The 21,497-nt window shown below is 43.6% G+C and overlaps 1 protein-coding gene across 2 annotated transcripts in view; it reads right to left on the bottom strand.

Annotated features, from left to right (window-relative positions):
• ZMYM2 (zinc finger MYM-type containing 2) overlaps positions 1-1,904 on the bottom strand; it is a 124,770-nt gene extending 122,866 nt beyond the window's left edge. Inside the window, exons 1-2 of one of the 2 annotated variants that reach the window (XM_081126698.1) lie at positions 1,893-1,904; positions 781-849 (exon numbers count right to left, since the gene is read on the bottom strand). The gene's annotated coding sequence lies outside the window, so the exon portion shown is untranslated. Of the gene's footprint in view, positions 1-780; positions 850-1,615; positions 1,706-1,892 lie in introns of those variants that run through there. The other variant, XM_081126697.1, reaches the window with a different exon arrangement.
• Positions 1,905-21,497: the final 19,593 nt, after the last annotated feature.

The following is a 21,497-nucleotide window of genomic DNA, read 5'->3' as shown; positions in this document are numbered from 1 at the left end:
ATCCCAGGGTTGTGGTCTGATCCCTGGTCAGGGCATATACAATAATCAATCAATGAATGCATAAACAAGTGGAACAAATTGATGCTTCTTTCTCTCTCTTCCTCTCTCTCTCTAAAATTAATTTTTAAAATTTAAAAGCATTTATTTTAAAAAAAAAAAAAGGAATGACTCAAGTGAAGACTCTGAGCACAAAAGATGGGGAACTCAGAGAGCAGTGGGCTAGTGTGATAAGCATACTACTTGATGAACTAAGAGTACTAAAGGAGCAGACTTATGTCTGTGCAAAGACATGAAAGAGACCTATCAACTCATGAACCCAAAGAGTAAGAATCTGAGTTTTAAAACTGACAAAAAGTTAAATGGTTCTTTCTATTTTTCCAATCCCTTCAATTAATTATCCATTGTAAAGGTAGAAAAAATGTTAAAGATGGTTGCTTGCATACCACTTAAAACGAAGTAACTTCAGTTCCCACTGTGGAACTCTAGAGGGCGCAAGAAATATGCCCTCGTTCCCACCAACCCACCTCTGGGTAACGTGAGCAGCGAAGCTGCAGGACCTGAGGTTTGTGTTGCAGTAGCAGAAGCAGTATCTGCAGCGGTTCATCTGCAGCGCCCACTCCCAGGGCCTTCCCAGCCATTACCCAGGCTTGCCCCAGGGGCAGCTGCCACCAAGGAAAAGCTCCTCCCCATAAAAACAACGGGACAGACATGTCCCAGGCCTGAACCCCTACAACCTGAAAACTTCCTCTAAGAGGGGCAAATCGGGGGCACAGAACTCACAATGAGGGTGTTTTCCTTCTCACTTTCTGTCAAAGATTCGCCACACAGGGTTGAAGGTGATTCCTGCTCCTGGGGTAAGAGGAAAAAATGAGAAATGTATCAAGAACAATATCCAGGTTGGACAACCAACCCTTCCCACAAGAAAAAGACAGAGAAGGTAATAAGAGGTCAAGGTGGTTCGGTCCTCCTGTTATCACTGCCCAACTGGAGACCAACAATCCCTCGTACGTAAAGCGGAGCAAAACGGCGTAAAATACGAATTTGGTCCCAAAACCCAAGTGAAACGCAAAATCTGGAGGGAGAAAGAGGAGGGCATCCAACCTGCCCCAGGGAAGGGAGCGGGGGAAGGGCAAATGTTGCCTCGACGCCAGCAAGGGTATGATATTTTCTCCCAAATGGGCCCACCGGTGTCTCTCCCGTCACTCCGGGCACCAACTCCAAGGTAGGAGCGGCTCACTTCGCCACTGGGATGAAATCTCCCATATTTGCCCCAAGCGTTTACCCTGGGCCCGAGACTCGCCTTCCCCCCCCCCACCCCCCGCCCGCCCGCAGTCGGCGACCGGCTGCGCTGCCTCCCCGTCCGCCATTAGAGACCCAGCCAAACAATACGTGCGGAGCAGGGCCGCGTAGTGCCGGGGAGGGGAGCGCAGAGCAGGGCCCGGCGCGGGCGCGGACCCTCGCCCCCAAACTTGGGGACCCCAGGCTCCGGCGCAGCCCCGGGAACAGGAGGACCAAGCGCCCCTCCCCCGCCGCCCCCCGGAGAAAAAGGAAAATGCCTGCGACCCCCCCCCCGCCCCGGCGACCCCGCGGGGCGCCCCCCACCCGGGGTCCTCACCCGGCCCTCCGGGCCTCGCAATGCGAGCCCGCAGCCCTCGGGCCGCACGCGACGGTGCCGCGACATGAGCAAGCCCGGACCAGCCTCCCGGGTCCGACGCGCAGCGGCGACGGCGGCCGTGCCGTCAGGGTTAGTCCAGGGCTGGTGGGAGGCTCCGGAGGCCGCCCTCGCCCATCTCCGCCTCCCCGGCCACCTACGCCTCCCGAGGCTGCGCTGCACCCAGCCACCCCCACAGACCGCGGGCCGGGACTGCGAAGACCGCGGGGACGAGCCTCACCCGGTTCTGGCTACGGCTCCGCGGAACGAACCTCCCCTCCCCCGACCCACCCCCTTCGGCGACGCGCACAACTCCGCTCGGTCCAGTCCCGGGTTTAGCGCTGTGAGCAGGCGGAGGCGGAGGCGGCGGAGGCGGCGGTGGGCTGAGCCCGAGTACGCCCCGCCCTCCGCACCCCCATTGGCTGGCAGGGAGGGCCGGCCGGGGCGCCTGGGGTGCATCCATTGGCTACATATACCTTCCTTCAGGAACCCCTTGAGGGGATGGGACAAAAGGCTGTCCATCAGAAGCGGGCCACACCCCCTACGTTTCCATACCCTCGCCCCAATGCCTGCCCGGGCTTGGGCTGCGTCCCTCCTCCCTCTTCGCCCCCGCCCACCGCCCCGCCCCCACCCGGTCCGTCAGGTCAGCGGCCCGACTTTCGTTGCTGCCAGAGCCGCCCGGGGCTGGGCCCCTGGGGGAGGGAGGGGACTCTCTGGGTCGGACAGTCCGAGACCCCGAGGCCGGGCCGCCTGCCCTTGCTCCAGCCCGGGCGCCCATGATGCTGCGGCGTTTCCCAGAATTTTTGCCCGGGGAAGGACTCGGCCTCGATGTCCCCAACGCCCTCCTGTCCAGATCCTGGAGGCCCGGTGCGGGCGAGTGGGCAGGGGCTGCCGTGGGCCGACGAGGGTCGGGCAACGGGCGAAGGCGTTCCCGAGCACTCCGGGGCAGACGCATGTCCACCCGCGCCTTGTCCCGTGAGGAGCAGCCCCACCGCCCGTCATGGCTGCGGGAGGAGACGGTGTCCTCCATCTTGTCGGGACCCACTCGAACCGGGCCTATGGGGCTGGGCAACGTGTCCTCGTGCATCCCCCGCTGCGCTGCGCCATTTGGGCAAGGGACAGACTGTTCTGGGAGCCCGCGTGGGGCCCGGGAACTGGAATCAGCCGGAAGACCCAGACGCCGTTCCCCGCCCCAAAGGCCAAGATGGAGGCGCTGCGGGCGCCTGTGGAGTCGGGCCCGCGGGTGGACGGGCCAGGGCCGCCACCGCCCTGCACCGTTTGGCCTTCTGGAGTGAGGGACCAACCGCAGGCCTCGTCACCGGGGGGGAGCAGCCCACCGGCTGCGGCTCCTCTTTTGTTTCCGATTCATCCCGACGTCTCGGGCCCACGCAAGACCCGGTGCGGTTCCAGGACTCCCGTCCCGCCCTAGCGGCCGATGTCGGGATGACAGCGACGGAGTTGGAGACATGGATGGACGGATGAATTTTGACTTCTCAATTCCACCATTATCCACCACTGCCTACTAATAAATAGACGTGTGATGTTACCATTGAATGTTCTACAAGATGAGGATGAACGGGAACGTTGTAGTGAAGTTAATCATCTTCTAAGGTCTCAGTAAAGACTGACGATAAACACTGTAGACTCCACTTACAGCAGGAGAAATTGAGATTCACTCATGAATTACGAATTTTAAAATCAAGTAATTCTTTCACCTAGGGAAAATGCAATAAATATAATGTTCTTTATTTAAGTTGAATATCCAACATGTATTTCAACTAGTTTTCTCAAAATAGTGTCGCTGGGGATGAGGGTTTAGTAAAACTTTTTTAATAATTGTAAACTTTTCAGTTCTCAATACAATGAAATATCCTTACAGACTTTACACACAGTTCTATTTTGCATTGACAATTTTTTTTTGTTAAATTCTCACCCGAAGATATTTTTGTCTCCCCCATGAACCCCTCCTGGGGCCAGGGATCTCTGCAACCCAGATACATTGCCCTTGACCCAAATCTAAAATGTAACCCTTGGTGCAGGGGGTGGAGGCTCCAACCACTTCACCACACCACCAGTATATGCATTGACATTCTAGATGGCACTATCTTAATAATAAATGGCCTTTTACCAAATACAGAGCAACACTGTAATAAGTCCATGAAAACTCCTACCACCGCTCTTGTGTTATCACTGAGTTTATAGTTATAAGGCTTAGAGATAATTCCAAATAAGTTATCCCACAGACTTAAATGACAGATCATGTTCCCACATGAGTTCAAGGAAGCTCTGTACTGCTACTAATTCCCTGGCATCATTGCCATATAATTAACAAGAGTAAATGACAGTTTTATGTATTATTCACATTTGGTATTCCATCATTAAAATCCATTTATCTATGAAAATGTTCACTGGGTTACCCACATAATATCAAGAATTTTAGCTGAGAATTTAGAACTGGGGGAAAAAAGTTTTTGTGTCAATTTTTATACTACACTTAATTTATATAAAAGAACTTTTTAAAATAAATATTTTAATGTCCATAATTTCCAAAAGGTAGAAACATCCCAAATATTCATTAACTGATGAATGCCTAAACAAATGTGGTCTATCCGTACAATGGAATATTATTCAGTCATAACAAGGAATGAAGTTCTGATACATGCTACAACATGGATGAACCTTGAAGACATAATGCTACATTAAATAAGCCAAACCCAAAAGACCACACATTGTATGATTCCATATATGTGATTGTCCAGAGCAGACAAACCTACAGAGACAGAAAGTAGCTTAGTAGTTGCCTGGTCCTGGGGAGGTGGGGAGTGATAGCTGCAGTGTGTGGGATTTATTTTTGGAGCAATGCAAATGTTCTAAAATTTTTTGTAGTGATGGTTGAACAACTCCAAATATACTAAAATCCATTGAATTGTTCACTTTAAATGGGTGAATTGTGTGGTATGGAATTATAACTCTCAATAAAGCTGTTACTAAAAATGTGTATGTGGAGTTATTCTGTGCTAATCACAAAAGCATACACAGCATTGCAGGAAGGCAACATGAAGACTTGAGCAGAGACTTGCATTTAAAATACTTGTTTGGCCACTCAGAACCATGAGGACATTACCTTCCCCTAAGCCTCAGTTTAGTCACTTATAAAATAAAGCAACACAGCATTGTTTTAAGAATGAAATAACTTATGTGAAAGTGATATAAAAATGTTAGAAGTTGCTAAGAGTAGGTCTTAAAAGTTCTCTCCACAAGAAAGAAAAAATTTGTAACTGTGGTCCTGGATGTTACCTAGACTTACTGTGGTGATCATTTCCCAATTTATACATACATTGAATCATGTTGTACACCTAAAAGTAATATCATGTTATATATCAATTATATCTTAATTTTTAAATGTTAGATATGATTGTATTTTTTAAAACCAAGAACTCACCAGTAATTGAGATGCAATATAGTAGTTATTCTGAGAATAACTTAGGAGCTAGACAGCCCAAATTTGAATTCTTACTTTACCCACAACTAACTGGGTGATTTTAGGCATGTGTTAACTTTCTAAGTCATATTTTTAACTCATGTAAAATGTAAATAACAGTTCCAATCTCATAGAGTTTTAGGGTGGATTAAATGAGCATAAACATACAAAACTTGCACCTCACACTTGGTAAGACCTCAAAAAAATTTAGCTGTTTTTATTAATAATTGACTTAGAGGAATATTAGAAAAAATCTTTATAATTATTTGTGAGGAAAAGAAATGTTGATATCTCTATCATAAATACTGAGCTAGTGCCTATCCAAAAAACAACAATAATCGCAATAAACAGGTCAAATCTTGGAAGAAATGTACTCCAAATCAAAGTCTAATAATTTTTTCTTAGAAAGGAGCTTAGCATAATCTATCTCACCCTCCCAGTATGAATGATAGTAGACTAGAAGTTCAGATAAAAGAATTGTTTAGGTCCTGACCTGTGTTACTCCATGGTTAGTGTGTCGGCCATCCCACCAAGGGGTCTCGGTTCAATTCCCTATCAAGGGGCACATACATTGGTTGCAGATTCCATCCCTGCTCCTGTAGGGGCAAATGCGGAAGGCAGCCAATCCATGTGTCTCTCTGACATCCCCCTTCTTCCACCCTCTCTGAAAAATCAATGCAAAAAATATCCTCGGGTGAGGATTTCTTTTAAAAAAAAATTGTTTGGGGTGGGAAATTGGAGCACTAAGGTAGACTAGCATTTCAACTTTTACCATTGAAAAGAAAAAAAGGCAAACCCTTGCCAGTTAGCTCAGTTCATTAGAGCATCTTCCCAGTACACCAAGATTTCAGGTTCGATCCCCAGTCAAGGCACATACAAGAGTCAACCAATGAATGCATAAATAAGTGGAACAACAAATCAATGTTTGTCTCTTTCTCACTCTTTCTCTCTCTCTTTCAAAATTAATTTAAAAATTTACTAGAAAAGAAAAAAAAGCAATATTTTAATCATTGAAACACTGAGGAAATTTTCCTGTGGGAGAAGGAAATTGTTCTGTGTTATTGTGAATAAGAACTCATTATCCTCTTAACAATTTGTGAAGTAGTTAATATTACTGTCACACTTTTACAAATGAGGAAACTGAGGCAAAGAAAGGTTAAGGAATTTATCCAAGGTCACATAGGTAGCAAGTGGTGGAGAGGGACTCATGGCCCTAAGATTCTTGGCTCCAGAGTCCTTACTCTTAAGCACCTCACCATGCTGCCTCTCCAAAATGCCGCTTCTCCTAATTCATAAAATTTAACTCTTAAACATATCATTTTAGATAGTTTAAAACACCACACAAAGTAATACATTGTAGAGCATTGGCTTATAAACTTTTTTTGACTGTGACAATCACTAGAAAACATATTATACACAAAGACCCAGTACTAACCCACCTATATACTTAACTACATAATTGAAAAGTAGGTTACATTAGAGAATTATTGCCTTTACTACCTTAGGTGGATTTTAATATTTTCTATTCTAATCCATTTAAACAGTCGGTACTGTTTTCTTCCATTTTGTTGTTGTTGCTGTTGTTTTTGTGGGGTGTGTGTTTTTTTGTGGTGTTTTATTTTTTTTTTTTTTTATTGCATTTTAGGGAGAGAGGAAAGGAGAGGGAGAAAGAGAGAAACATCGACGTTAAGAGCAGCATATCAATTGGCTGCCTCCCAAACGTCCTCCACCGGGAATAGAGCCCAAAACCTGGGTATATGCTCTGACTGGGAATCGAACTAGCAACACTTTGGTGCACAAGACATTGCCCAACCAACCCAGCCACGCAAGCCAGGGCTGTTGTTGCTGTTTTTAATAAACAGTGGTTCCAACCCACCAAATTGATTTCATGGCTTACAAACTGTGGTTTGAAAAACACAATTCTAGAGAAAGCAAATCATGGATAAGTTCAAGTTCTAAAACAACTAAAAACACAATGACATCAGAAACTGAGAGTAACATGGAATGACCTATAGGTAGAAAAATTCAATTTAAAAAGAAGAGATTTAAGTTGCCATCCTTCCTAAAATACATGAAATACTTATTTCTTCTCTACAACATGTGTTACACCTTATGAACCCATACTGCAGCTGATTAGCCATGGGAAAAGCAATGCAGTGATTCGGAAGAGAATGCAGAATTTGCCTTGATCCTGATTCCACAGTTTGTTAGCTTTGGGACCCTAGACCTTGTTGAACCTCAGTTTCTTCTTCAATGAAATGAGGGAATTGTACATAATATGACCTTGATGGAAAATTCTTCTCTTTCCTTATAGTCTTCTCATCCTTTCTCATCCCCAATGCCTCCAAATAACTCTTTCTCACTTTTCCAGCTTATTATGAACATTCCCTTCCTCTCAGTTCCTGTGGCTTTTTATTAAATGATAAAATATGTTTACCTCTATATCCTTTTCTTTTTTTTTTTAATATATCTTTATTGATTTCAGAGAGAGGAAAGGAGAGGGAGAGAGAGAGCTAGAAACATCAATGATGAGAGAGTCATTGATCGGCTGCAGCCCGCAACCCGGGCATGTGCCCTGACCGGGAATCGAACCCTGATCGCCTGGATCCTAGGTCGACGCTCAACCACTGAGCCACTCCCAGCCGGGCTACCTCTATATTCTTAACAAAGATTTTCCTTCACTCCTCCTTCTTGGTTCACTGGAGTATTAGGACCCATCATGTTCCTCGTTTCATCTCCCAGGCAGCAATGCCCACCACAGTGCCTTCTAAGTTTTAAGGGTACTAAGTTTTAGGGGTAGAAAATACAAGCAAATTTTGAAAGATAAAATTATATTAGATAATTACAGAGGGCCTTTCCAGCAATTAAATTCTGTGATCTTATAAAATTATAAGCTGAAAATAATGATTTAAGGCTTAATTTTTGCCTATTTAAGGGTTCCTTGTATTATCAACTCTTATTTTTTTATTTTCTGTACTAGGTAGCTATTCTTTAAGAGATTAAAGCAGGTTTAATAAAATAAAATCATTTTTAATAAATACACACTCGGTGACAAAAAAAAGACAGAAAACCTGAAAAGTGCAAAGAAAAAAAAAGTACCAATGATCCTTGCACCCTAGGATCACTGTTGTTAACATTTTTTTCAACAGACCTTATTTTTTATAGCACTTTAAGTTCACAACAGAATTGAGCAGAAAGTACGGTGTTCCCATACACCCCTGCCCCCACACATGAACAGCCTCCCAGACTAGCAACATTCAGCACCAGAGTGGTATACCTGTTACAATGGATAAACCTATGTTGACACATCATACTCACTCAAAGTCCATAGATTACCTTAGGGTTCACTCTTGGTGTTGTACATTTTATAGTTTTGAGCAAATGTAAAATGGCATGTATCCACCATTATAGTATCACACAGAATAGTTTCACTCCCCTGTGCTCCACCTGTTCATTCCTCCCTGCCCCCTAACTCATGGCAACCAATGATCTTTTTACTGTGTCCATAATTTGCAGAATGTCAGAGTTGAGATTATACATTATTTAGCCTTTTCAGATATCATATAGCCTTTCTAGATTGGCTCCTTTCACTTAGCAATAAGCATTTTAGGTTCTACAAAGTATTTTCTGACTTCATAGCTCATTAATGTATTTTTAAAATTTTTTTAATGCTCACCCAAGGATATTTTTTCCATTGCTTTTCAGAGAGAGTGGAAGAAAGAGAGAGAGAAACATCGGTGTGAAAGAGACACATCAATTGGTTGCCTCTCACACAGTGTCCAGTCCATGGCCGGGGATCAAGCCTGCAACAAAGGTATGTGTCCTTGGCTGGAATTGAACCCTGACCCTCCAATCCTCAGACCAACACTCTAACCACTGAGCCAAACCGGCCAGGGCCATAGCTCATTTATTTTTACCACAGAATAATATTCTATTGTCTGGATGGACCACAGCTTATTCATTCACCTACTGAAGGATTTCTTGGTTCCTTGCAAGTTTTAGCTATTGTGAACAAAGCTGCTACAAACATTCATGTGAAGGTTTTTGTGTGCACATAAGTTTTCAAGTCATTTGGATAAATACCAAGGTGCACGGTTGCTGGATCTTATGAGAAGAGTACGTTAAGTTTTGTAAGAAACTGCCAAGCTGTCTTTTAAAGTGGAAACTTTCATTTCCACCAGTAATGAGTGAGGGTTGCTGTTGCTCCACATTCTCATCAGTGTTTGGTGGTGTTAGTGTTTTAGGTTTTCACCATTACGTATAATAAGTATGTAGTGGTAGCTCGTTGTTGTTTTACATTGTTAATGTTCTGATGTATAAATATTTTCCCACAAAATATTTTTTTATTGATTTTTAGAAAGAGAAGAAGGAAGAGGGAGAGAGAGAAAGAGAGAAACCCATGTTTCTCTGATGGGAGAGCAAGACATCAGACATCTCCTTCACGCCCCCTACAACCCAGACATGTGCCCTGACCCAAATTGAACCGGCAAACTTTGGATGTATGGGACAATCCCAACCAACTGAGCCACAGGAGCCAGAACTCCACAGAATATTGCTTTCAAATATATCTTTAGTGATTTCAGAGAGAGGAAGGGAGAGGGAGAGAGAGAGATAGAAACATCAATGATGAGAGAGTCATTGACTGGCTGCCTCCTGCATGTCCCACACTGAAGATTGAGCCCACAACCCAGGCATGTGCCCTGACTGGGAATTGAACTGGGATCTCCTGGATCATAGGTTGATGCTCACCCACTGAACATCACTGGCCAGGCTCCACAGAATATTTTTCCAACATTTATGTCACCAACAAGAACTATGTCTTGCTAATTTTTTATAATGTACCATAGGAGTGAAGAAGAGATTTTGAAAAGAATTGGTTATATCTAGAAGAATAAAACTGTCATTGGGAATAGGGTCATCATTTTTGTTTTTCTGTTGTCAGAGAGGTAAAAAGATTTTAGGAACAGGTGCATACAGTGGAGACTAACATGTAGCTATGAAAAGAATTGCATTTTTGTCTTCTACCCCTAAAACATGGGTAAGAAATCAAAGTCCAAGGAGTTATCAAGCTAGATAGATGGAAAAGTTTTGCTTTGTTTTGCTTTGTTTTGTTTTGTTTTGTTTTACAGGAGAAAGTTTATTTGGGAAGTTACAGAGGTAGTAAAATGAACCAGCTGGCTGTGTAAGCTCAGGAAACAAGTTGCAGAAGCAAAAGAAGGGCCCTTGTTGCTTAGGAGAGAGAAAGGCAGAAGTAATGGGCCTGGGGGGAAGAAAAGGGGAAAGGGAAAGGCTCAGGTGTGCTCCTAAGTGAAAGAGCACACCAAGATGGAAAACCTGTGTTTTGTTTTGTTTTTTTAAATTCTCTCCCAAGGATATGTTTACTGATTTTGGAGAGAGGAAGGGGGGGGGGAGGGAGGGGGGGGGAGAACGAACATCTATGCCAGAGAGAAACATGGACTAGTTGCCTCCCAGGGGTTGTTCCCACAACCTAGATATGTACCCTGACCGGAACTGGAACCCACAACTTTTTTGGTGCATGGGACAATGCATCAACCAACTGAACCACTCAGGTGGGGCAAGATGGAGACGTTTTACCAACTAATGCTTCATGGTGATAACAAAAATTAGTCACTGTTATTAGAGAGTGTGGATCGTTTATTAAGATCTTTGTTCATTCATTTCAAAAATATTTAGTGTCTTTGTTATGCCAGATACTATAAGTGCGAGGGATATGACAGTGAAAAATGCTGATGTGATCCCTACCGTCATGAAAGGTGTAGTCTAGACTACACTAGAAAGAGCCAATAAGCAGGGGATCAACAAAATGCATAAAATGATTACAGCTGAGTGCTAGGAAGAAAATAAACACAGCTTCCGTATACAGAAAAACAATGGAGACCTATGCTAAAGATCATGGAAGATCTTTCTGAGGAAGTAATATTTAAAATGAAATCTGACTAAGTAAAGCCCATTAGAGTAACCAGGAAAATGTTGTTTTGGACAGCAGGAAAGGCAAAAATTAAACTTATCCTGGGCCCGGCTGGGTGTGGCTCAGCGGTTGAGCGTCGACCTGGGATCCAGGCGATTGGGGTTCGATTCCCGGTCAGGGCACATGCCTGGTTGCGGGCCCAATCAATGACCCTCTCATCATTGATGTTTCTCTCTCTCTCTCTCCGTCTCCTTTCCTCTCTCTGAAATCAATAAAGATATATTAAAAAATAAATAAATAAAATAAAATAAACATCCTGGGAATTGAAAGATCAATAGGGTAGAAGGCACTACTCGAGGAAAGAATGACACCAGAGGGAGGTGAAGAGCTAGACAAGTGTAGGTTCAAGTGGGGCCTTGTAGGCTATGCTAAGGAGTTTGAATTTTATTCTGGTGCATGAAGAAGGCATAAATAGGGTTTTAAGTGAAACAATGATACAATATGATGTAAATTTGAAGCAGATAAGTCTGGCCACTTGTGGAGAATGACTGACAGGTAGCAAGTGTTGACTTCAAACCAAAAGTAAGCCAGGTATTTCTTCAATAAAAAGGATTTATTTCCCTAGCAGGTTTCACTCAGTGGTTAGAACATCAGCCTGCGGACTGAAGGGTCCTAGGATCAATTCCAGCCAAGGAAATGTTCCTCGGTTGCAGGCTCAATCCCCGACCTTGGTTGGGCACATGTGGGAGGAAACCAATCGATGTGTCCTTCTCACATTGATCTTTTTTCTCTCTCTCACTTCCACTCTCTCTGAAACAATGGAAAAAATATCCTCGGGTGAAGATTTTTTTAAAAAAGGACTTATTTGGGCAAAAGAAATAATTGCAACCTGGTATGTATATCATAACAAACCATGTGCAAGTCTGGGCAACAAAGGAGAAGTTCTTTCATACAAGGGATGAGGAAGTTGGGGGTGATTGGGACTGCTATAGTACAGAGTTCTTCCAGTAGATCTTTAATGACCCACTGAGGGCTGAGAGCTCCTTGTGCAGGCCCTCACAGGTTGTCTTGGTTAAATCTCTGTCATTAATTTTGTTGTTGTTGTTGTTGTTGGAGAAAGGACTTTTATTCTTGCAATTTTATACTAAGAAATCAACATTGAATTTCATAATTCATTGTTCACAATTGATTTATAAAAACTTTTAATCCTTAAATTGTACATCAATATTGTATGACTCCAAATTTTATTTATCCCTTTCCTTCAAGTCTGAAGAAAATGATTAACTTATTAAGTTCCACAGACAGCACAATCCCACTGACATAATATCTAGTCTTAAATCTATGCTCATGTGAAAACTTTTCTTTCTTTTTTTTTTAATGCTCATGTGAGGATATTTTTTCCATTGCTTTGCAGAGAGAGTGGAAGGCAGAGGGAGAGGGAGAAGAGTGGAAGGCGGAGGGAGAGGGAGAAGAGGGGGAGGAGGGAGAGGGGGAGGAGGGAGAGGGGGAGGAGGGAGAGGGGGAGGAGGGAGAGGGGGAGGAGGGAGAGGGGGAGGAGGGAGAGGGGAGGAGGGAGAGGGGGAGGAGGGAGAGGGAGAGGGAGAGGGAGAGGGAGAGGGAGAGGGAGAGGGAGAGGGAGAGGGAGAGGGAGAGGGAGAGGGAGAGGGAGAGGGAGAGGGAGAGGGAGAGGGAGAGGGAGACATCGATTGATTGCCTCCAACAAGCATCCCTACCAGGGCCAGGGATCAAGCCTGAAACCGAGCTCCATGCCTTTGACCGGAATCCAGCCTGGGACCCTTCAGTCCACAGGCCAACGCTCTAACCACAGAGCCAAATCGACTAGGGCTGTCATTAATTTTTACACAAGAGTAGAATTAGGGAAGTTGTTGAGTAGTCTAGGCCAGAATTGATGTTAGTAACCTCAGTAATGGAGGTGGGAAAAGTAAGTAGATTGGATTTAACAATGAAAGGATGAGGGTCACAAAATGCATAATGAAAGTGTCTAAGATTTAGAAGCAAGCTTAAAATTTAGACAAAAATTTTCTGATATTAAAATAATTAACAAATCTGATCAGCTTTGTTCAAGAAAAAATGAGAAGATTCACAGAAAATAGAGGCTATCTATCAAGAAGGGAAGCTGATAGGCAGCATTCTAAATAGAACAATAAATTAATCCTAATGTGAATGGACTAGATTACTGAAAGAAAGTCTAAAAATCTGTAAGTAAAACATTACTGAGAATTTTACTTATGAATGACTTTTACTTCCCCCTACACACACATACAAACTTGGAAAAACAGCTGGTAGGAATATGTTAATTTTAATGTTCTGAATACAAATAAATAACTTGAATATTTGTAACTAATTTCAAAGTTGTCTAAGTTCTGTTTTTCTAATGCAATTATTTTTATATAATACTATACTAGCTTCTTATAACATTAGTGACTAACCTTTGAAAAAATTTTTTCCTTTATTTTGTTCTTGTTTATGTGTTTTCCAACTAATTTTTTTCAAATTGCAAGATAGGTACATGGAAGGAGAGGTGATTGCAATGAAAAACAAGAGAAGAGAAGGAAAATTGATTGTGAAAGTAGGCTTCCCCACCACATTCCTTCCATCTTCCAGTCAGCCTCCCAGAGGCAACTAGTTACCAGTTTCCTGTAACTCTTTTCAGAAACATTTTCTCATGTAAAGGTATATATTTTTCTGCTACTTGATTTTTTCAATAAACAATATATTTAAAGGTGAATCCACATCAACAAGCGGATATATACCTCATTCTTTTTTAAGACTATAAAATATTGATTGGATTCCAAGATGGCAGGGGATTGAGTGGAAGCTACACTGACACTCTCCCAGGACCCAACTGGAATTACAACTAAAATATAGAAAAACAATCCTGAATAATAAACTGAAGATAGCTGGTGAGCACCCTCATAATCAAGGGTGAAAAATGGAGACCACATAGAGATTGGTAGGCAGTGTGGAGGCTAAAGAGGGCTGGTCAGGCTCCCACAGGCAGCAGCTGAAGTTCCGGAGGGATATCTCAGCTATAGGGAATACATACTGAGAATTCTGGGGCCTAAACCCCAAGAGGCCCAGAGTAGAATCCAGAGGTGCTGGCTTGGGGGATAGAATTCAGAGGGCAGCCATCTCAATGCCTGTGCTGAATCATTCACCCATACAATGGAGGGCACCTTTCTTGGGCAGACATTTACCATTCAAGCAGCTTTTGCCTGGGGCTGGGGGAATGGAGAGCAATTCCCCACCCTGTTGGAAAACTTCACACATACATACACACACACACACACACACACACACACACACACACACACACACATGGAATTTCTACAGCCAGAGGCTCATTAAAGGACTGTAAATAACAGTCAGCCTCCGGGTGCTTTGAGACTTTGCCTGATTTCCTTCTGGACTCGGGGCTTGGAAAAGCAGACCTTGGTGTGCATCTTGGTCCTTTTCAAAAGCTCCCAGCCCCAGCAGTGGGAACCACATGCTGTAGAGTGTGGAAAACTTTACACAGGGTACTCAAGGCCAGTCACAAACAGTGTCTGACATTGGCTGGCACCAGGGACTGTCCAAAAGACTGGGAGTCCTAACATCTCTACCTAATACATAAAAACAAAGCCAAACAAGCAGCCAAAATGAGGAGACAAAAACACAAGCCCCAAATGTAAGAACAAAAGAATTCTCCAGAAGAAGAGCTAAATGAAATGGAGATAAGCAATCTATCAGATATAGAGTTCAGAACACTGATCATAAGGTTGCTCAACAGCATGAGAAAAGGAATGGAAACTACGAAGGAAATTAATAATGACATAGTAGAAATAAAAAAATAAACATTAGGAGGAATAAATAGCAGATTAAAGGAAGCTGAGAATTGGATCGGTAAATTAGATGACAGGGTAGAAAAAAGTCACTCAATCAGAGGACCAAAAAGGAACAACAATTATAAAAACTGGAGGGCAGTTTGAGGGAGCTGAGAACCTGTTTGAAGAAATAGTGGCAGAAAACTTCCCTAACCTGGTAAAAGAAAGTCACACAAGTTCAGGAGACAGAATTCCAAGCAAGAAGAATCCAAAGAGGCTCACACCCAGACACATCTTAATTAAAATGCCAAGAATTCAGGACAAAGAGAGAATCTTAAAGGCAACAAGAGAAAAGCAATCTGTTACTTACAAAGGAGCTCCCATAAGGCTGTCAGCTGATTTTTCATCAGAAACTCTACAGGCCAGAAAAGAATAGCATGAAGCATTCAAGGTAATGAAAGGCAAGGATCTGAAACCAAGACTACTGTATCCAGCAAACCTATCATTCAAAATAGATGGTGAAACAAAGAGCTTCCCACACAAGAAAAGGCTAAAGGAGTTTATCACTGCCAAACCAGCATTGCAAAAAATATTAAAGAGACTGATGTAATAAGAAATTGAAATAGAATGAAAGAGAAACATAGGCATAAAGAATTAAAAGAGCAATAGATAAGTACCTATCAATAATATCCTTGCCCTGGCAGGTGTTGCTCAGTGGTTAGAGCATCAGCCTGCAGACCTAAAGGTGATGGGTTTGATTGCTGGTCAGGGATATGTACCTCATTTCCAGGTTTGACCCCCAGTCTGGTTGGGGCTCGTGCAGGAGGCAACCAATTGATGTGTCTCTCTTATAAATGTTTGTACCTCTCTATCCCTCTCCCTTCCTCTCTAAAAAAAAAAAAAAAAAAAAAAAAAATCAATAAAGCCCAGCCTGTGTTGCTCAATGGTTGAGCATTGACCTATGACCCAGGAGATCACAGTTCAATTCCTGGTCAGGAGATGGCCTATCAATGACTCTTTTATCATTGTTGTTTCTATTTCTCTCTCCTTCTCCCTTCCTCTTCTTGATATCAATAAAATGTTTTTTAATCAATAACATTAAACATAGTTAAAATAATAATAATAACCTTAAATATAAATGGATTAACTGCTCCAATCAAAAGACATAAGGTAGCTAAATAGATTTTTTTTTTTTAAATGACCCAGATATATGCTGTTTACAAGAGACCCACCTCAGAACAAAGGATTCACACAGGCTGAGGGATAAAAACAACTTCTGGAGGACTTTAAGGGAGAGATTGATAGTCATAGTAGGGAACTTTAATATCCCACTGACTTTACTGGATAGGTCTTCCAGTCAAAAAATCAACAAGGAAACTGTGACCCTAAATGACACACTAGATCAGATGGATTTAATTGACATTCACAGAACATTTCACCCCAAAGCTGCAGAATACACATTCTCCTCAAGTGCACATGGGACATTCTCAAAGACAGACCTCGTGTTAGGATATAAAACAAGTGTCTACAAATTTAAGGAGATTGAAATAATATCAAGCATCTTCTTGGACATTTACACCATGGAATACTATGCAGCTGTAAAAATTAAGGATCTCTTACCTTTGAGACAGCATGGTGGGACCTGGAGAGTATTATGTATGCTAAGTGAAATAAGACAGTCAGAGAAAGACAAGTATCACATGTTCTTGCTCATATGTGGAATCTAATGAACAAAATAAACCGATGAACAAAATAGATCCAGAAACATAGAAGCATGGAAAGACTGACAAATCTCAGAGGGAAGGCAGGACTGGGTGGGACAGTGGGTGGGGAGAGATTAACCTGGGGACTTATATGCATATAAGCATAACCCATGTACACAGACAATACTGTGATGAAGGCCTGGGGGAAGGTGCATGGTGGGGGGGATCAATGGGGGAAAAGGGGGACATTTGTAATATTTTCAACAATAAAGATAAATTAAAACATAAAAAAGACTACATAATATCAATTGTACTGTGAACACAAAAGGGGTCACATACTAAACCTGACAATCTTAGGGGAGGCCAAGCCCAGAGACCAAAAGTAACCACACAGGGATGGACTGAATGTAAAAATTCCTAACTAAAAGTGAGCCATGATGGGTAGACATGTCCCAGGCCAGTAGCTTCCTTGACAAAGGTCAATCTTTAACTTTGAAATTCTCTATTGTCTTTGCACATCTAAGATAACATATCTTTGAAATGTCATAGTAGTTTTATTTTCCAGACCCCTCAAAGGCACAATCACGGGCACCACAGTATGAAACAACATTGTTATCTTGTTCCCTGCATACCTGTAAATGTTAACTATCCTGTACCCACCAATGTAAAAAAAGTATGTGTCTCTTTGCTTAACCTTTTATCCAATCTCTGAGATTTCCCCATTTTGCTTTCTCCTGCCTTCCTAATCTACCAGCATTGGATTTCATCTAACCATTCTTCATCTCCTCCCTTGATTCTAATGTATAAAACAAGCTGCAAAACTGCCATTCTCTGGAGCATTTATTGAACTCATTGAGATTTTTCTTCCCAGCAATTATGAGTTTGGCTCATAAACTCTTTTTTTTTTTTTTTTAATATCTTTATTGATTTCAGAGAGAGGAAGGGAGAGGGAGAGAGAGAGATAGAAACATCAGTGATGAGAGACTTGTCATTGATCGGCTGCCTCCTACACGTCCTGAACCCAGGATCGAGCCCGCAACCCAGGCACGAGCCCTGACCAGGAATCGAACCACAATCTCCTGGATCCTAGGTCGATGCTCAACCACTGAGCTATGCCAGCTGGGAAGGCTCATAAGCTCTTATAGGACTTTTTCTCAGGCTGGATTTCCTTCATCAACATAATTTATTTAAATTATGTCAATCATAGACAACTTTTAAAGTCATATCATTATTTTGTCCTTAATATCTAATTCTAATAATAGGAAGTTTTTTGCACATCGTTACTTCTTTCACCAAAGTACCCCAAACACTTTCTAAAAAATATTTAATCCAGGCAGCCAGGTGTGGCTCAGCGGTTGAGTGTCGACATTTGATCCAGGAGATCGCGGTTTGATTCCCGGTCAGGGTACATGCCCGGGTTGCGGGCTCAATTCCTGGTTGGGGGTGTGCAGGAGGCAGCAGATCAATGACTATCTTATCTCTCTCTCCCTCTCCCTTCCTCTCTCTGAAATCAATAAAATATATATAAATATATATATTTAATCCAGCCCAGCGAGCATGGCTCAGTGGTTGAGCATCAACCTATCAACCAAGAGATCACAGTTCAATTCCTGGTCAATACAAATACCTGGGTTGTGGGCTTGATCCCCAGTAGAGGGTGTGCAAGAGGCAGCCAATAAATGGCTCTCTCTCATCATTGATGTTTCTCTCTTTCTCCCCCTCTCCCTTCCTCTCTCTGAAATCAATAAAAAAAAACACATATTTTAAAATATATATATTTTATCCCAAGAAAGGGGTAATATTTTCATTGCTAAGTTACTGTTTGTACAGTCATGAGCCAAATAATGACATTTTTCTTCAGTGGTTGCATAAGATTATAATGGAGCTGAAAAATTCCTATTCCCTAGTTACATCATAACGTTGTAGGACAGCGCCTAGGAGTGCAGCAGGCTATACCATCTAGGTTTGTGTAAGTGCACTCTGTGAAGTTCCTACGACAATGAAATCACCTAACTGAGCATTCAGAAGGTATCCACGGTTAAGTGGTGCATGACTGTAATCAGTTTCCAGATCCTCAGTTGTGCTCTTTCCTAAAACTGACCTGCTGGAGAACTCTTATGGAAAAGCTATTCCTATTTATTTAGTTATTTATTTGTATTTAGAGAGAGACATCAACATGAGAGAAACATCCATCAGTTACCTTGCCTATGGCACTCCTAATGAACCTGCAATCTAGGTATATGCTGTTACAGGCAATCAAACTTGAAACCTTTTGGTGTACTGCAGGATGTTCTAACTGAGCCACCCAGCATGGGCAAAGCTGCCTCTTTCACATACATGCTTCCCTCACTGTAAAAACAAAGGTAGGCATGATGCCCATCAAAAGGACAATCTAGCCTGGCCAGGCGTGGCTCAGCGGTTGAGCATCGACCTAGGATCCAGGCGATCAGGGTTCCATTCCCAGTCAGGGCACATGCCCGAGCTGCGGTCTTGATCAATGACTCTCTCATCGTTGATGTTTCTGTCTGTCTCTCTCCCTCTCCTTTGCTCTCTCTGAAATCAATAAAGATATAAAAGGGGAAAAAAAGGACAATCTAAAGCCCTGGCCAGGTTGCTCAGTGGTTAGAGCGTCAGTCCTAGGACTGCAGGGTCTCGGGTTTGATTCCCTGTCAAGGGCATATACCTTAGTTGTGGGCTCAATCCTGGGCCCTGGAGTGGGTGCATGCAGGAGGCAACCAGTTGATGTGTTTCACATCGATGTTTCTCTCTCCCTCTCCCCACCCCTCCCCTCTACCCTCTCTAAAGAAAAACCAGTGAAAAAATTATCCTCAAGTAAGGATTAACAATAACCAAAAAAAGGCAATCTGAAATATTGTAAATGAATGACTCTATGACTCAATAATGCTAACTCTAAAAATAAAAGGCCTAGGAACAACAAGATGGTGGTGTAGCTAACAGCTGTATCTGCTGCCTCCCACAACCACATCAAAATTACAACTAAAATACAGAACCACCATCACTCTGAGCCTCCTGAAATCTGGCTGAAGCAACAAGACCGGTAGGAGGGGAACAGATGCGGGCGGATCGGGGCTGAATCACAAAGACGTGCTGTGGGCCCACACCCGGTGCTGCGGTTGAAACCCAGAAGGGAATCTCGGTGGCAGAGGTTTCCCAGAGGAGGGAGGGGTCCCAGCCCCACAGCAGGCCCCCAGCCCAGGACTCCAGGCCGGGAAGGGACGTCCCCCAAACTCCAGGCTGTGAAACCAGCAGGGACTGTCCCTGAGGGTCACGGAGGCTGCGGGAGCCCCAGCAGCTCCTCCTAAAGGGCCGGCGCATGGATTCATTCGGACGCGCTCCCTCTGGGCCCAGCGCCGGGCAGCAGTCTGAAAGGACCTAGGACACTCAGGGAGGAACAAACCTGCCTGAAGTCGGGGCGAGAGGTGGAGGGGCGGCTTCCTCACAGACAGAAGGGCTGGCAGAGGCCGTTGCTCCTTTGTTCAGTCCTCTCCCCACACAGCCCGCAGGCAGGCGCCATATTTGAATCGCCAGCACCTGAGTCACACCTTTGGCCCCGCCCCGTGATTCCAGGAGGCCCCGCCCCTCCCCACCTGCAGCTCATCCAGGCCATTTCCAGGGGCTTTTCTATGCAAGTGGCCTCTCAAGCCTCATGCTTAGAACTTTCCTAAATTCTCTCAAACAAGCAGCAGCAGGCCCCATACAGCTTGATAAGTGGCCCCTGGCCTGGCACTAGTGACAGCCTGCATTGGCTCATAGCTTGGCCTCTCCTGGACACCTCCAAGCCCAGCACAAGTAGAAGCCAACTACGGTTTGCTGTGTAGCTCATGCTGGGTGGCCCTGGGCAAGGCACTGGCAGAGGCTGACTTTGCACCTCCCAGGAGGCCCCAGAAACAGTGCACCTGGTGGCCAGACTCTACCACACTGGATTACAACCCTACCACAACCACGAGTGACACTCAAGGGGTGCTCTTGGTGAACACCAAAGCTCCACTGAAGTAAATCCTGATCCATAAGAGTGTCTCCAGCATAGCAGCTCTCTGGCTGTAGTTGCAGCTCGTCCTCACAGCTGATTGGCCTGGGGGTCAGTCCCTCCCAGGGATGCCAACAGCAACCAAGGCTCAACTACAACAGAACAGTGCACACAGCCCACACAGGGGAGCACCTAGAAGGCCCAGCTCAGGTGACTGGGGAGGCTGAGCCACTGGTCCCTATAGGACACCTACTACACAAAGCCACTCTACAAATTCCAGGAGACATAGCAGCTCTACCTAATACATAGAAACAAACATCTGAAAGCAGCCAAAATGTGAAGGCAAAGAAAGATGTCACAAAGGAAAGAACAGAAGAAATCTCTAGAAGAGGAACTAAATGAAATAGATCTAAGCAAGCTAACACATAGAGAGTTCAAATTTTGGTTATAAGGATGTTTAAGCAGACTGTTAGGGAAATAACTGAGAAAATCGATAACATAATAAAGTACCAACTTGAAATGAAGGCTACAGGAACTGAAATGAAGAATAATTTACAGGGAATCAACAGCAGAGTAGAGGACGCTGAGAATCAAATCAGCAATTTGGAACATGAGGAAACAAAAAACACCCAACCAGAAGAGCAAAAAGAAAAAAGAATCCAGAAATATGAAAATAGTATAAGGAGCCTCTGGGACAACTTCAACAGGACCAACATTCATATTATTGGGGTGCCAGAGGGGGAAGAAAGAGACCAAGGAATTGAAAACCTATTTAAAAAAATAATTACAGAAAACTTCCCCTACCTGGGGAAAGAAATAGACTTACAAGTCCAGGAAGCCCAGAGGGTCCCAAAGAAGAGGAACCCAAAGAGGCCCACAGCAAGACACATCATAATTAAAATGCCAAAGGTTAAAGACAAA

This window comes from Miniopterus schreibersii (assembly GCF_964146895.1).
Source record: "Miniopterus schreibersii genome assembly, chromosome: 2".
In the NCBI taxonomy this organism is placed as follows: domain Eukaryota; kingdom Metazoa; phylum Chordata; class Mammalia; order Chiroptera; family Miniopteridae; genus Miniopterus; species Miniopterus schreibersii.
Note: the sequence above shows the minus strand (reverse complement) of the source record. Positions and strands in the feature narration are given on the sequence as shown.